Source organism: Peromyscus eremicus, chromosome 8b (genome assembly GCF_949786415.1).
Source record: "Peromyscus eremicus chromosome 8b, PerEre_H2_v1, whole genome shotgun sequence".
Taxonomy (NCBI): domain Eukaryota; kingdom Metazoa; phylum Chordata; class Mammalia; order Rodentia; family Cricetidae; genus Peromyscus; species Peromyscus eremicus.
The window spans coordinates 9,522,390-9,540,312 of NC_081424.1; the positions used below are offsets into that span (position 1 = coordinate 9,522,390).

General features: G+C 40.6%; 1 protein-coding gene and 1 pseudogene across 1 annotated transcript in view; both read right to left on the bottom strand.

Annotated features, from left to right (window-relative positions):
- Positions 1 to 17,923, bottom strand: part of Pdss2 (decaprenyl diphosphate synthase subunit 2) — a 237,460-nt gene that overhangs the window by 208,264 nt on the left and 11,273 nt on the right. The gene's annotated exons all lie outside the window — the stretch shown is intronic.
- On the bottom strand, positions 9,198 to 9,681 carry LOC131918730 (large ribosomal subunit protein uL14-like; annotated as a pseudogene).

The window sequence follows — 17,923 nt, forward strand, 5'->3', positions numbered from 1 at the left end:
CCAGTTCTTGGAGAAAACTTTTCTGACACTAATAGATATACCCCAAGTTCTCACACTTTGTAGCCTATCAGCAATCTACTAAGGGCATGACTAAACCATAAAGGACAGACAAGAGCTGCAAATCCAGCACAAACCTTTTTAGTGGAAAAACCTGTGTACAAACAATGGAACAATCATAAAGAAAGGAACACAGCAGCATGTCAATTAAAAGCTTGTGATTTAAAAAAAGTGCTTGTAGAGTTTAAGACAATTTCACTATGTAAATATCTTGTAAAGATTAGCAATAAGACAACTGACAACTTGAGATCAGTGAAGAGTTAAAAACGTCAGAAAAATAATAGAAACTTACTAAAAAACATACTTAGGTCGGGACACTTTTTTTTTAAAATAATTAGTAAAAGTCTTTTTAAAATAATGACCAACATGGTCTAGCAAGAGCCAAGTAACATGGACACTGTGCTACATTGCTGACATGGTTTGGACTTTTCAAAACTGCAACCTGGCATTCTGAATTAAACACTTCACAAATGCTTATCATTTTAGGTCAGTACTACCACATCATGAACTCTAATAAACAAAAATACTTATCACAGCTTGATCCCTCAATAATAAAGATCTGAAACACAAAATACAGCTGAGCCAAGTTATGCATGTTATACAACAATTATATGCAAATAAAATGTGCGTATTAGAGAGGACTAGGAAGGAAAACTACCAAGCAGATGCCAATTTTGCTAAGGTAGTGTGGAAGCTAAATAATCACCTCCCAGATGTCTACTTCCTAACCTCCTGCCTATGAGTAGAACTTTGTGTGGCAACAATAACTTAGGTTTGAAATGCAGGGAATTGGAATCAGGGCCTCAAGCATACGAAGCTAACAACTCTCATGCACTACAGCCATGGTCCCAATATCAAATATTGCAAAAAAAGGATTTCACTAGGGGAGACTTAACCTGGAAAATCTCAGCTGTCCCAATTTAATCACAAAGGTTGTAAGAGGGAGGCAGGATGGCAGAGACAGCAGTCAAGGGCCACTTGGAGACGAAAAAGCAAAGAACATATTGCTCCAGAAGAATGCAATTCTGCTTTTAGATTCATTTCAGGCTTCTGGCCTCCAGAACACAAGTTAGTAAACGTCTAATAAAGTCATGTTTTCAGCCATAAACTCATAGTAACTAAATGTAACATCAACAGGAAACTCTGCATATCCTAAGACTGACATTGTTAAACTTCCTATAATAGTGCATATTACTTTTGTTTTGTTATTTTGGAGACAGACTCTCTGTGTAGCAATGACTGCAGACTTCCTATAATTTTTTTTTTTTTTTTTTTTTTTTTTTTGGTTTTTTGAGACAGAGTTTCTCTGTGTAGCTTTGCGCCTTTCCTGGATCTCGCTCTGTAGCCCAGGTTGGCCTCGAACTCACAAAGATCCGCCTGCCTCTGCCTCCCAAGTGCTGGGATTAAAGGCGTGCGCCACCACCACCCGGCTTTCCTATAATATTTTATATTACTTTTATTTTATTGTTTTTTGAGACAGTCTCTCTGTGTAGCCCTGGCTGTCCTAGAACTCACTCTGTAGACCAGGCTGGCCTCAATGCAGAGATCTGCCTGCCTCTGCCTCCTGAGTGCTGGGATTAAAGGTGTGTGCCACTGCCACCCAGCTGTATTTCACATTACATCTATCAGTTCACCATAAAACACAAGCTGAGCTGAGATTTGTAAGTACATATTTAACCCCTTCTGCTGTCATGGTGCTCAATCTGTAGTAAGCATGAGTATCAGGAGATCAGAGTTAAGAGAGACAGAGAGCAGCAATGCCATGCCTTTTTCCAGCACTCAGATCCTGACTAATTCTAAGCTCAGATACTAATGGCTGTACACATTAGCGTGCAGCCAGGTTGTGGACTGCTGTAGTCAGTAGCAGTTGTCCCCAGCCCAGGGTGTCCTTCACCCAAACCACAAACCAAAAAATCAACTGAACAACGTTCTTCAAAACCAGACAACAAAAACAAGAAATAAAATCACCTGGTGATAGTCTATATTAGCTTAAAATTTTGGACTGGAAATTGTGTTCTGGTTTAAACCCTTTGTTAAAGGAAGGTTTTTTTTGTTTTTTTGTTTTTAAAAAAAGTAGTAATAATAAAGTCATTGTGCTTTCTGGCTGTTTCTCTTTCTGGCTGTAAAATGCTAGTCAGAGAGAAGTTCTCCAAGGGAAAAGGTTCATTAGCTATTAGCCCGAGGAACCGGATCCAAGCAGAGGCTCCTGAGTAACTATGCTTTCCTCACTCTTTACTAGCGACTGACCTCACTATAAAATGCCTAGAATTACATAAAATTAGGCTCATCTTCTACAGTATGCGTTTACAATGGTAGGCTCTAACCCTGACAACGAGCTATTTTACTTTTGTCAAAGTAAGCTCTTACTCTGGTAGCTCAGGCTAGCCTCAAATTCACTATCTTCCTACTGCAGCTCATGTGCACACACGCAAGCATGCATCCGTGTCTGGGTGTGTGCATGTGTGTTCCTACAGATCAAATCCAAGGCTTGTGACTACTGAGCTATATCCCTATCCCTTTGAAAAAAGGATATCTCTGTGTAGCTCAAACTAGCCTTGAACTTGACAGACGGCCCAGACTGGCCTCAAACTCAGTTGATTCCTTACCTCTGCCTCTTTAATTGCCTGGATTCCATGTCTGCATCACTATACCTGACTTGATAAGATGCTTTTTCTACCTATTCTTTGTTTATCTCACTATGTAGCCCAGGCCAGCCATACACTCATGGCAATCCTCCTGCTGTAGTTTCCCAAGTGCTTGGATTAGAGGTTTGAGATACCAGGCCTGTTCTGATATGTTTTTAAGAGCCATATTTCCGCCGGGCGGTGGTGGCGCACGCCTTTAATCCCAGCACTCGGGAGGCAGAGCCAGGCGGATCTCTGTGAGTTCGAGGCCAGCCTGGACTACCAAGTGAGTCCCAGGAAAGGCGCAAAGCTACACAGAGAAACCCTGTCTCGAAAAACCAAAAAAAAAAAAACAAAACAAAAAAACAAAGAGCCATATTTCCCCTCCTTTTTAGGTATTGTATCCCCACATTTACAGAAGTTGCATAAACTGTAGTGTGTTAATAAGCAAATGTTTTCAAATGTGAGAGTAAGGCTACAGAATAATTAGTAACAGTCACACGCATCTCTTGGTCAATTTGAAGCAGTATCTTATATTCTTTCTCAGCAGCAAAATTCACATATAAAAGACATCGTTATCAACTCAGTGTGTCCAAAGATTGATCTCCATAGCAACTGTAACTCTGCTAGATGTAGTGTATAAGGCCTCAGAGCTAACACCACATGCACACGGAGCATTGGTATTATGTAGTCCAGACTGTGGTTGCTGTAGAAACCTAAACTCAAGTCCCTGACAGCAGAGGAGAAAAAGAAAACAAGAACAAAGGGTCCTTGAGAATTTCCCATTTACTCCTTTGCTCTCCAGAAGGGCGATAACGTCCTAAACACTGCTAACAGCCCTGCATTGACAGCACTAAAGGAAAATTTTTTTCTACAGAAAGATTTTAAATGATGTCAAGTCTTTGTTTAACATTAAGAGCCACTTCCTATTGTCTAAGCCCCCTCCTCCTAATCACTGCTGAATCAGATGTTTAGAGGCTCATTCCAATAAAGTACCATCTCCTTCTAGCCTTGGCCAGAGCTAGTCCTACACAGGCAAAGCTGGAGAGGTGCCAGATTTGAGCTGGTACATGAAAAAGTACATATTTACAGGATCCCATGTGAAATTTCAACATATTTATATAATGGTAAAATAGGGTGAGCATATGTATCTCCTCAAACATTTATCATTTGCTTATACTGAAAACATCCCAAATCCTTTCATCCAGCTTCTGAAAAACATATGCTATTCTGCACAGTCATACCACTATGCAGGACATCAGAACTTCTATTTAAGTGTGTGTGTGTGTGTGTGTGTGTGTGTGTGTGTGTGTGGTGCACATTCATGCACATGCCACAGCTCACATGTGGAGGTCAGAGGACAACTTTGTGAGCTGGTTCTTTCCATCTTTACTTAGGTTCTAGGGATCAAACTCAGGTTGTAAGGCTTGTATGGCAAAGTCTTTATCTGTTTAGGTATCTCGCCAAACCCCAAAACATTTTCTTGCTCTTATCTAATGACAACTTAGCTCCTACTGGCCAATCTTCCTCACTTCTCAGTTCTGTTCCTCTCCTCTCCTCTAAACTTCTAATGTAAAAGTACACCTTTTTACATTCCATAAGTCTTATACCAGGCTTATGTCACTTAACATACTGGCTTCCAGTTCCATACATATTATCAACAGGATTTTATCCTCTTTATGGCTAAATAGTATTCTTTTGTGTATATGCAGAACATTTTCTGTGTTTATTCATTGGTAGAGAGACAAGTAAAATATCCCATTTCTTGGCAACTGTAAATAGTGCTGCAATAAACATTAATGTACTGATGTCTTAACAGACTAACTTCAGTTTCTGATAACAGGGTTTTTTTCCCCCTGTAGTGGGATTGATGTACTATATCACAGATCTATTTTTAAGTTTTTGAGAAGCCTCCACAGCATTTCCCACAATGGCTCTACTAATTTACATTCCCACAAACAATATGCAAGGGTTCTTCTTGTAGAATATTATTTTAAGATGTGTTACATTTGTTTATACTGTGGAACATTCGTTTTACTATGTGAAGCTGTGTTACTTTGCCTGTCTAAAACACCTGATGTTCTAATAAAGAGCTGAACAGCCAATAATGAGGCAGGAGAATGGATAGGCAGGACTGGTAGGCAGACAGAACAAATAGGAGAAATCTGGAGGAAAAAAAGACACCAAGGGCCATCCAGCCACACAGCCAGTCATGGAGTAAGAGTGAAAGTAAGATTACAGAAGAAAAGGAAAAAGCCCAGAGACAAAAGGTAGACCCGATCAATTTAAGAAAAGCTGGCTAACAACAAGCCAAGCTAAGGCCAGACATTTATAAGTAAGAATAAGCCTCCATGTATGATTTATTTGAGAGCTGGGTGGTGGACTGCCCAAAAGAGCAAAGAGTAAAGAGCAAAAGCAACCAACAACATTTTGGTGTCCCAACGGGGGGCGCATAAAAAGCTAAACAACGGGTTATCTTTTCTCCACACCCTCACTTGCTATGTGTCTTTGTCACTGCTCTATTGCTGTGAAGAGACACCATGAGCACAGCAACTCTTATAAAAAGAAAACACTTAATTGGGGGCTTGCTTACAGTTTCAGAGGTTAGTCCATTATCACTGTGGCAGGGAGCACGGTGGCATGCAAGCAGGTATGGTTTGGAGAAGTGGCTGAGAGTTACATCCTGATCCACAAGCAAAGAGGGAAAAAAAAGACACTGAGCCTGGTGTGGACTTTGTGAAACCTCAAAGCCAGTGCCATACTTCCTTCAACAAGGCAACTCCTACTCTAACAAGGCCACACCTCCTAATCCTGCCAAATAGTACCATTCCCAGATGACTAAGCATTCAGATATATGAACCTATGGGGACCATTCTCATTCAAACCACCACAGTATGTTTTGTCTTTTTTGATAATAGCCATTCTTACTAAAGTTAGGTGAGGTCTCACTGAGGTTTTAATTGTATTTTTTGGGTGATTGGTAAAGTTGAGTATTTTGTCATGGCCCTTTGTATGTTTTCTTTGATAAATTTCTACTTATATATTAATCCATTCAGTTTCCATTTGTATTGGATTATGGGGTGATCCAATTGAGTTATTATATTCTGGTTATTAGCTCCTTCTCAGGTGTATATTTTCTTTCATTCTATTGATTGTCTCTTCATGTCATTGTCTCTTTTATTGTGCAGTTTTTAATTTGATGAGATCCACCTGTCTGATTTTTGCTTTTGTTTTCTGTGCTTTGGGGATTTTATGTCCACAAACACTTGCTTATTTCAGTATGCTAAAGCATCCCCCTATATATTCTTCTTAAAGTTTTACAATTTCTTACAATTGGATCTATAATACATTCCAAGTTGATTGCTTTGTATCAGGTGAGATGGGTCTGCTTTCATTTTTCTGCTTACAGAGATCCAGTTTTCCAAGGCACCACTTATTAAGAAGTTTGTCCTTCTTCAGTGTGTGTGCTTATTACTTCTGTTGGCAATAGACTGGATAAAAGTCATGGGTTTAAGCTCACTCTCTATTCCATTCCATTGGTCTATATGTATGTCCATTTTTATGCAATTACCATGTTGCTTTAATTACTGTAGCTTTATATAGATAAGGTAATGTTTAATCTTTTAACACACTAATAAGTGTACTCTTGAAAAGCTGAACAGGAAAAATGGTCAAAAGAAAACAATGGTAAGAATGGTGATATATCTTCTTTCATGTGATCTTGAGAAAAAGAATCATACCAGTTCTGAGGATGAGGAAAAAGAAAAGTACACAATAATTTTTTTCCTCTTTAGACTGGTAAGAATCAAGATCAGAATCTTCAAAAGTTTATTTGATGGTATGTAGTTACCAAGGCTTGTTCAGTTCAAAGTTCAGGTTTCTCCAGTAAAGATACATGATTTCTTCATGTACATTCCTTCCTCAGGAAAACCGCTTGGAGTGTCTATTTAATAATAAAACACTACTTCTTTCAGAGTGAGCATTTGGAACAAGATCCACCTGCGTTTACAGCATTTTAAAAACTTGTTTTTGTTCTCTGGTCCTAAATGAAGATAATTTACAATATGCTGAAACCATCATGAGGTTTCTGGGGCTTCCTGAGTTAAAGTTCTCTGGTTTTGTTGTTGTTGTTTTGTTTTTTACTCAGAATTAACATAATACTAACTCTGCTCTCCCTAACTTCCACACTTGGCTTTGTAGTTAGAAGGAAGACAGAAGCCACTACTACCCATGGTCCATCTATATAAACTCTAACAGTCTTCAAGCAACTTAACATGCTTTTCTTCCATCAGTCATTGATTTAGTTAGCCCACAGTGCTTTATCCTAAACATCTGAGACTTGTGGTTAAACTCCCTTACCAATTACTAACAATTATGATTCCTTCTGGTCCAATATCATTATTTAAGTTTTCACATGCATACATGCATACATCTAGTTTCCTTAAGAATATACTAAGTTGTGGTGGTTTGAATAAAAATAGTTCCCACAGGGAGTGGCACTATTAGGAGGTGTGGCCTTGTTGGAGTAGGTGTGGCATTGTTAGAGAAAGTATGTCACTGGGGGCAGGCTTTGAGGTCTCAGATGCTCAAGCCAGGTCCAGTATGGCATTCCTCTTCCTGCTGCCTGCTGATCCAAAGGTAAAACTCTCAGCTCCTTCTCCAGCACCATGTCTGCCTGCACACCATATGCTTACCACCATGACAATAATGGAATAAACTTCTAAACTGTAAGTCAGTCCCAATTAGATGTTTTCCTTTCTAAGAGTTGCCATGGTTATAGTATCTCTTCACAGCAACAGAAACACTAAGACAGTTGTTTTTGAGAAACCTTTTCTACTTCAACATCCCCTGGTTAGATTTAAAGCACAGCAAAAGCCACTAAACTTTTGCTGACTTCTTGTGACATAAGTATACTTTCAGTTCCATTCATTGAAACTAGTATTATTTCCAATGCTTAGCTATTATTTTTCTACTATCCTGTCTTACAAAAAGAAAACTACAAAGGAAAGGGGGGAAAAGTAGGAACTTGGAAGGGCATGCTTCCTGTCTGTGCAAAAAAGAATTAAATGAATGTATACCTCTCACATATGTCTTTCAAAATAAAACCATTACTTAACAAGAAAGTAGCTGCTTACTAGAGTATGATTAGAAAAGTCAAGGGAGAGATGCCTGTAGGCTAATGCATTACGTGCTCTCGAGGCACATGAACAACTCTACTATTGGTTCCCAATTGTCCCCACCTGTGTACGCATGATGAGAGAGCTTGTATGAATACAGACTTTTAAAACTCAATTATACGAATCCTATCTATCCAAACTTTTTTTTCCACCACCAGAAAGAGGTTTCTGATTAAGGACCCAGACTTTTAAGAATAGTTAATCTAAGTAAGTCCAGATGTTGTGTTTAGGGCTTTGGTTAAGTGGTAGGAACAGGGGGCCCCAAACCAAAAGAACCCTCCCTATTAGAAATGTTTGTCATTCTGTCTTAAATGAGCCCAGTCTTGTAGTATTACTGGGAGGTTCCAGAATTTTAACTTATGACAACCCAGGTAAGATGCCAAAATTTAAGGATTTCCACTGCATTGTTACTTTAAAATAGGATTTGTGGTTAGCATACATCAAAATTATTTTAAAAATCACAATCACATGAAACAGTTGTAATGAATTGACCAATGATAGGAAGTTGTATTTAAAAACAGCTGTTTCTGATAAAAGAATAAATTTTGGAATGACAAATCCTACATATTTTGTGGAGGTTGTGCACCTGTTGATTAGAATTTGTTCACCAATTATAACTAAATGTCCAATGTCCTAAAACCAATATATTTTCATGCTATAACACTGAATATAATCATATTTTTCTGAAACATTCAGAGTGTTCACTGGTACACTGTACAGACTCATACATAATTTTACATTTGCCTTTTCTTCTATCTTCAAGGTGCATGCCAACTGCCTGGAAGATTTCAAAATAAAAGTATGCAACTGCAACTTGTAGCAATCCATTCTTAACAAGTATTACGACCATGCAAAGTTCCCCCACCTAATTTTAATTAACCTTGCCAGAATGTAATTGCATTTTCTCTTGGTTTGTTTCCAGGAAGTGTTGATTCCTATCTTTAATCCATGAAGTGTGTGTAAGATGGAACACCACAATCTAATTAAAGTAATGACTACGGCAAAGGGCAGGAAAAGGTAAGAGCCTCTGGTTAGGAAAAGTTTTATTCCACTCACTTCAATTCTGTGTGCACTTACTGATGGTTTTCTGCATTGATTATAGGTGGGGCAATGGGAATACAAAGAAGAAATCACCTATTTTGAGTTCACAGTCTTGAGACACTTATTCTTAATATTGTCTATTTTGTGTGTATGTGTGTATGTCTGAGTGTATGTATGTGTAAGCAGAATTGCCTGGAACTGGAATTATAGATGGTTGTGAGCTGCCATGTGAGTGCTGGGAAGTGAACCCTGGAGCTCTATAAAAGCAGTAAGTGCTCCTCCCCACAGAACCATCTCTCTAGCTCAGGAGACACTTCTTCTTCTTGGAGCAATGGATGTTATCTTTTACAGATACACTGAAGAACGCTGCAGTGCTGCCGGCACTGGCCACAGCCCTGGGCCACAAGTCTGCACAATCCTCTGCAGCTGGACCTGGAATTGTTTACTGTGACCCCTGCATATCTTCAGAATAAAGACAACCCATCTTTTCTTCAGAATGACTTCTGTTGTTGAGTGACCACTGCTGGGTGGACCTTTCTCTTAGCTCTGATTTGTCTTTCTTAACTGTGACCATCACCATGTTGCCTACACAGGCAGCAGGAAGTCGGCCCAGCCATCCTGGGTTCCCTTCACAGAAATAATACACAATTTTTTGCTCCTATGTTTTCAGCACAGTAGATCAGAGCTCCTACCAGAAGACCCAGGGAAATCCAGAATTTCACTCCGGAGGTCCTTGCTTCAACATCTTGACCACTCAGAAACACAGGAACACTTAAATTCATAATCCAAAACACAGGGACCAGGTTGACTGATTTAATCTGTAGTCATCTTGAAGAAGCAGCTCAAAAGCTGGGTGTAGTGGCTCACCCCTTCAGTCCCATCACTCAGCTAACAGGGGCAGGTGGAGCTCTATTACTTCCAAGCCAGCCTGGTCTACAGAGTGAGTTCTAGCCCAGTTAGGACTATACAGAGATGCTGTCCCAACAAAACAAACAAACAAACAAAATGAACAGAAAAACGGCAGCTCAGATGGTCATCCGGAGGACATTTACTAGACTAGTGGAAACAGCCACCTCTTGAGACAACAGAAGGAGGCCACAAGGGAGTGCAAGTCAGTGATGTCACAGCTGCTAATTTTTGGGAGGACAGAAAGGGGTAAGCAATATGACCTGCAGCAACCTGAGACTGCTTAAGGAAAGAGGGGACATTTGCTTTAAACCCTGTGGCTAAGCAGAGCTTCCTAATGTGAACGTAGGGTTATTTCTTGCTACTCCAGCTTAAGGCAGAAAGTTGGGAGAGGCAGAAAAAGCCAGACAGGAAGAAAATTCTGCAAAAACCTACCTGTATCCTTCAGAACACTGAGTACTCCTGAAGCCTTTAATGGAGGCACAGAAGGGTAACCCAGCTGTCTGCAGGAAACTTTGCTAAACTGGCATTGGTACAATTCTAAGATCTGACAGCCATCGAAAGAGACAGGCACCTCGTTTTTGTTTTTGTTTTTGTTTTTGTTGTTGTTGTTGTTGTTGTTTTCCCCGAGACAGGGTTTCTCTGTGTAGGCACCTTGTTTTTAATCCCACTACAAATACTCCTTCCCCTAATTATTGAGAATCTAAGTGCTCACATTGCTCCAGTAGCAGCAATGGCTCCTTAGCAAATAGCAGCTAATATACCAAGGAAAAAGAATATGCCAAATTCAGAAAGAAAGCTGCCGTGAGATGCACTCCTCACCTCCCATGGCAACACCTTACTTCTAACTAACCCAACCTAGAATTTACAAAACCTAATGCACATTATGTTCACCGGTGCTGGGGTTAAAAAAGTTCTAAAATCTAATTGTAAACCACATTCTAGTCTAGTAAATCCCACTTTATCCTAAGTTTATTGATGGAATATTATTTTGTCTCAAAAAGGATGGCGATTTTGTCAGAGATATTTCCTAGTCTCTAGTTACGAAGGAGAAAAAGAGCAATGTTGTGGCCTATTGCCTGAGTGTTTCTTCTAGAGAGCCTTCAAGGTAGTTTTAGTAGTCCTCAATATAGGAATTATTATTCCCATTTTGCTGATGAGAAAACTGAAGCTCTGAGTGGCTAGCTTGTCTAGAGGTAGTAAGTAACGTAAGTCCATTTAAAGCTTCTCAATCCCAAGTCAGATCTGCCTGCTTCAAACTATCCTCTTTCCAGTACAGCATGTAGCTTTAACTGCCATGTTTCTAAATCTGTTGTCATGGTCTTGTTTCCACCTATTTGTACAACAGAGCATATCTTTGAGATAATTTTAATCTATGATATTTCTTTGGGCTCCTAACTATCCTTCAAGGGAAGGTGTTGGAGGATGATGACTAGCCTGAGACCACAAAGAAATCATTAGACATAAATAATAGCTAATAATGGCAGCTGGATTTGTTAAACACATAAGGCAAAGCTTTTATAATATGTTATATATAATATGATCCTCATTATAATCCTGTGAGGCCAGAATAAATTGTAGCTGAAGTTTTCTCCAGTCCTGCCTGGCCCATGGTCAGGACAAATCTCTCTCACCCTCCAGTCCCGCAGACGCTCAGACCCAACCAAGTAAACACACAGAGACTTATATTACTTATAAACTGTATGGCCGTGGCAAGCTTCTTTTTATCTAGTTCTTCTATCTTAAATTAACCCATTTCTATAAATCTATAAGTTGCCATGTGGCTCGTGGCTTACTGGTACCTTACATCTTGCTTGTCATGGTGGCGGCTGGCAGTGTCTCTCTGCCTCAGCCTTCCACCTCCCAAAATTATTCTCCTCCTTGTCCCGCCTACCCTATCCTTCCTGCCTGGCTATTGGCCAATCAGAGTTTTATTTATTTACAACATACAGGACATCCCACAGCAATAAATATCATCCCTTCTACAAGTGAGGAAACAGACCCAAAGAATTCTACGGCTCACACAACTGGGAAATAGCAGTATTAAAATTTAAGGATTGGTAGGTGTTCAAGGCAATGTTCTTATGTACAATATTATACAGGCCTGCCCCCAAAATAGCAGTGCTCTTTATAGATAGTATATATTTGCCATAATTAAGTTAAACTAAAATTAGAATTTCAAGTATAAATTAAAATCAGGATGCATTCCCAACTCGGTGCTGAATGAATAGGGAAAGGGAGTGAACAGGTGGCAAGATAATGTCTACCAGGAATTTCACCAGGTAATAGACACAGACAGCCAGGAACATCATGTGGGAGAAATGAAATCATCAAGGCCCAGGCTATCCTCTTTGGGACAAAAGATATTGCCTCAACAATTTAACAAAGACATCATTCTTCTAGCAAACATTCACAATCAAGTATATGGAGACGGTCATCTGATGAAACAGTCTAACCAGGAGAGATGAAACAGCTTCATCCCCAGTGTGCCCACTGGGCTGACTAGGCATACTGTTAAGAATTTTTAAAGTTAGATTAAAATGCTAGGTCTAGCACCACCAACTTCTATACACTCACTTTGGATTCATGAAATCATGTCATGAATACTCTGTTGTCATGCAGTCATCTCTAAAAAATATGTGAGAAAATAATTTTTAAAAATACATAAAATGCTTTTAATAAAAGTCTATATATGCCATAGAATTTGTCCTGGGAAAACTAAGCAGCATTCCTTTCGAGCATACAGCAGCAGAAAACAGTTCAGGCCAAGGGGCACTGGAGCAGCATGCTCCTTCAGGGCATCTTTAGGAGCTAGCACCCTATCAGAAGATATCAAGGCCCAAATGAAGAACTGTAAGACTGTCCATTCAACGGCCACGTGTCTGTACAGAGATATAGGCCAGACCAGAAACTTATTGAAGAATCACCAGGACTTCCACTGTTGCAAAAAATGACCACAAAATGGATCATTGCAATGGAGTGTCACACAGCAGTTTGCTCCCAGTCTATCTTAGAAGAAATCTCATTAAGACACAGCGGTCAAAAAGACTGGTGAAGCTTCCGTCCTGGAGGGTGGCTCCGAACAACTCAGAAGTAAACAGCTCCAGAAGTTCTGGAACCTGACGATTCACTAGACGCCCTGCCTCTCCAAGCATATATAAGTGGACTGCTGAGACGCAGACCAGCCCAGAAAGGACTCTCCAACTTGCTGAGATGTCTTCGGGCTGTACAATGTCCTCCAGGTTCCCAGCTTTTGTGAGCCATCATCCTTGTTGTGGTGGCTTTGGGGATGCAGCTGTCTTCAAGTCATTTCTGCTCCTGTAAGGAACCCCAACAAACTCACTGGCTCACTAAATGGACTCTGGTGGAACCCTCACTTCGGTTTGTCATCAGTTCCTTATCTGGGGTAAGTAGATTTCTGTTCACATCTCGCCAGAAATATTGTCACACAATGGGGGCGATACATCCAGGTGCCAATGGCACTGCTGCTATGTAAGTCCTCTGTCTCTGTCCTAGGTTCCTGTCTTGCACACTGCTGGAATAAAGGACTTGACAAAAGCAACTTAAGGATAGAATCGTTTATTGTTGCTCACAGTTCAAGGTCACATCCAGCATGGAGAGAAACAAGGTGGCAGGAGCTTGAGGTAGCTGGTCACATGACATCCACAATTAAGAAGCAGAGTGATGGATACCCGTGCTCAGTTTACTTTCTCCTTCTTCAGTTCAGAACCCTGGCCCACAGGAATGGTGCTGCCCATGTTTAGGGTGAGTCTTCCCACTTTATTTAACTAAAGATAATCCCTCACAGGCCTGACCAGAGGCTAACCCACTCTAGATAATCCCTCACAGGCCTGACAAGAGGCTAACCCACTCTAGATAATCCTTCACAGGTGTGCCCAGAGGCTTATCTTTTAGGTGATTCTAGATTCTGTCAGGTAGACAACTAATACTAAGCATCACAGACATCATCTAGACACAAAGCAGCTTTCCAGGGAAGATCTGGTTGTGCCCTACCTCTCCTCCATCCTCAGGTAGTGATGGGGAACCTAGGACTAAAGCAGTCCTTAACCTGACATCTTGAATCATGACTTTAATAATGGGGAGGGAGCCTAAGAAAGACAAGGGAAGAATGGAGTAAGAAATGGCCTGAAGTTAGAGAGGAAAGTCAACAAAGCAGAAGATTCAAAATGGCACTTTCATTCCATGAATAAATTTGATTTGGTGATATTTAACAATCTGACAAAAACCATGTCACAAATCCCTTATAATTATTATTCCAAACACTATCAAGACTATGTTCATACAAATTATCAATGTTTGGCAAATTCAAAACATTGGAATATAACAATATTCATTAGACCTCTCTACATTCACAATGCTGTAAATAAAACCAATTCAGTTTGCTTTAAAAAAAAAAATCTTTGAAGCCAATGAAATAACATTCCAAGGAGATTCTGGAAGAATAGTAATGTTTACAGCTATTTTTAAGTGTTTGTTAAAATGAAATTTCAGTACACGAAAAGAAAAAAGAAAAGTCTGTGAAAACCCCGGTGAGTCACAGAGGAAGCAAATCCAGCTGCACTGCCGAAGGACACTCTTACTCCTAGAGCCTGCACCTCGTGAGTGTTCTCTGAAGGGCTAACACCCAGGACCCACTTCTGAAACCTCCTCTAGGAGCTGTTTTTAGAAGAACATTCACTGAACCTTTCCTTAAACCACAAGCATAGATGGGTATTTGCCGGGCCGAATGAGCTGCTAAGATGTTTTGTTTTTCCTTGTTTGGTTTGAGACAGGTCTCACATGGTACATACTAGTTTTGAACTCTCTATAGCTGAGGATGATTTTGAACTTCTGATCCTCCTGTCTCCACCTCCACCAGGAGTGCCATCACCACACCCGGCTGCATGTGGTATTGGTATGAACCCTAATGAACCAGGGCTTTGTCCATGCTACACAAGCACTCTATGAACTAAGCTACATCTCTTAGGTGTTGCTGAAGAAGATTCTGAATCCTATGGAACAGTAAGAAGCAATCCTGTACCACAGTAATAATAGAGACCAACTGTTAGTACAGTAGTAATGATCAAGATAAGAAAAATGTCTAAATTCTAATTTGTCAAAACCTAAACAAAGAATTAATGTAAGGATTACAGTACTTTAAGCAACAGGCAGACAACTAAGATTGGTTTTGATTTAAACTAAAGCAACTCCAGATCCAATGAACTTATCTGAGATATGAGAGAATCAAAAACTCCCACCCAAACCAAAGAGCCCTGAAGTAGTTCCTTGAACGATAGAAAGGCTGTATATTTTGGAATGTGCTTTCCCCAAATGAATCATAACCTAGCAAAAAAACAAAACAAAAGAAATAATAATTGTGGGGCGTTTACCCACCACCCCCACAGTTCCCCAGAGTTTTCTTGAGTGCGAGCAGCAGGAAATATTAGATAGAAGGATCTATTGCAGAGAATCTTGAGGAGATAAACAGATAGAAAATAAAGGATAGCCTCGAGAGGGCCTGGAACCTTTTCCAACGGCCCCCGACTGTCTCTGCCCCAGGGTTTTTATAGAGATGCCAAGGGGCGGAGCAAAAGACCTCCTCCCCAGCACAGCCAAGAGCAGACCATCTCAGACACCTGCACTCAGGCCCGTGGTCCTAATCATCCTCTATGCCGACCTGCTGGGTAAAGCCACGAGGAACCCGAGAACAGGCTCCCCCAAATAATAAAATCTGTTGGGAGTATAACACGAAGGTCCTTGTGCCCCCAGATCTCCAGAGAAACCAGGAATGTTAAAGCACACAAGATTGTCCTCTCAAAGTAACAGACATAAAACTGATTCTTCCATGCAGAAAGCTGGGAATCAGAGGTCATTAATAGCCTGGTGATCTGCACTGTCTGTTGGGAAGGCCATATCAAGCCCCGACAATCAGGACCGGAGGTGGTTAATAGTGCAAATGGCCTCTACGGTACCTGTACGACTGAGACCAGGCCAGAGCCTCCGTAGGCCCTTAAGCCAGTCCAGGCAGCCTATCTCCAGAACCCACCTTCTTGGAAGAAATGACAAGTACTCCAAGATGAGTTCGATGTACTTATGTGTCCTTGTGCACCAGAGAGCTGTAGTACACCAGGAAACTTCTTCTCAGATTATACCGGTTTAAATATGCTGGCAAAAACTCCCCGGCATCAGACCTTCTGGACAAAGTTAATGTGAACCAAGTGGGTTTTCACCTCTTCATGGTCCGTTTTCCTGCAGAGACTCCATCAACAATCCACTGGCCCTTTACAGTTATTAGCAAGGGGCTGGAGAGATGGCTCTTACAAAGGACCCAGATTCAGTCATCAGCACCCACATAGCAGCTCACAACTGTCAGTAACTCCAGTTCCAGGAGATCCAACACCTTTTTCTGGCCTGCAAAGGCACCGGCACACACATATTACATACATACATGCATATAAAACACTCATAGACATAAAATAAAAATATTTTCCTTTGAAAGTTATTAGCACAGGGCCAGCTAAATAGCTCAGTGGGCATAGACGCTTAACTACCAAGTCTACCCACCTGAGTTCAATCCCCGGTACCCACATGATGGAAGGAGAAAACTGACTCCCACAAGTCAAGAGTCTTCTGAACTCTACACATACACTGTGGCATATGCATATCCACATATATACATAAATAAAAGGGAAAAATTGGGAGAGAGAAGCAGGGGGGAATATGATCAAGATACATTGTATACATGTATGAAATTGTCAAAGAATAAGTAAAAATATTCTTTTAGAAATGTTAACAGTGCAGGTCCATTAGCTGGACTGGTAAGGCATACACACACACACACACACACACACACACACACACACACACGAATGAAGCAGGGTGGAGTCAGTCTCCCCTCACAGTAGTCAACATGAGAGCCCATACAGTTATCCTAAATTCCAGATAGTCCAATATACTGTCAGAATCCCTCTAGTGGCTCTCTAGGTCAGAGGGGAGGACTACTGTATCAACAAAATGGGAGCTGATGAAATTCTCTTTCCTTCTTATCACTGTATTCCACTGTATTTAGAATTTCTGAAGAGAGTGTACTGTTAAAAGACAAACACACTGACAGGCTCTGGATGGAGCACTCTGTGTATGGACAAACCTCCTTTCCCCACTTTCTTATTAGACAGACGATTTTTAAAATGTTTTGACATAGCATGATGTTGTATGAGCCTACGAAAAACCCTCAATGGAAACAGCTTAACCTCTAAGGTTTTGCAACAAGCCAACAGCCATTTTAGCAAGCAGCTTAAGTAACTATTTCCTTTTGAGAAACAGCTCTTGGCTTACCATTGGACTCTAGTGAAACCTGACTAGAACATTAAGTAACCATGCAGTCAAACTGCTCATCATTAGTTATTATTGGATGCATTTAATTCGAAATTCCAGCAGGCCCAAATGGATTCTCAAGGCACAACTGAGTTGTAAATCAGATTGCTGGCAAAGTATCTCCTGAGTATCCTCCTGCTATGTCCATCTTGCTCTCAATCTGTTCTTACAGCTTCATGAGTTCCCTGTGACCACCAAGCTTGAGAGGGATAAAATGGCTCCCTGGTTACAGAAAGACCTACATACTGTATTAGAATTAGCGGAAGTGCATGGTTACTGCACAACTCCATTCAGGGGGATCCTGAGAATTAGGTGAGATCTTCCCCTACGGGGAAGACAGAGAGTTGGGCATGCCCTTATTCATTATGTTTCTTAAGTAGTCTGGGGTTAGGATTCACATGGCAATTTTGGACATGTCTAATAGACTGGGGCTGAATGACAAGAACTGAGATAGGGCATGTCTAGACAGTCAGTGACAAGGTAGTTTTGAGAAGGACAATTTGGGTAAATCTCTGGAATGGGACAACACCTGAAAATATGTGTTCATGTGACCCTAAAACTACCTCACTAGAAAAGAAAGAATGGCCTGGTCAATTGAGCCCTTCACTAAGTGGCAGTTCTGACAGCTGGAAGGCTAAACATGTCCTCGCTAACAAGGACATCTTTCTACCAAGGCTAACTTGGTGGCATCAGTGCTAAGTATCACCAAAATGTAAAGTCCTCCAGATGAGCCATTTACTCAGA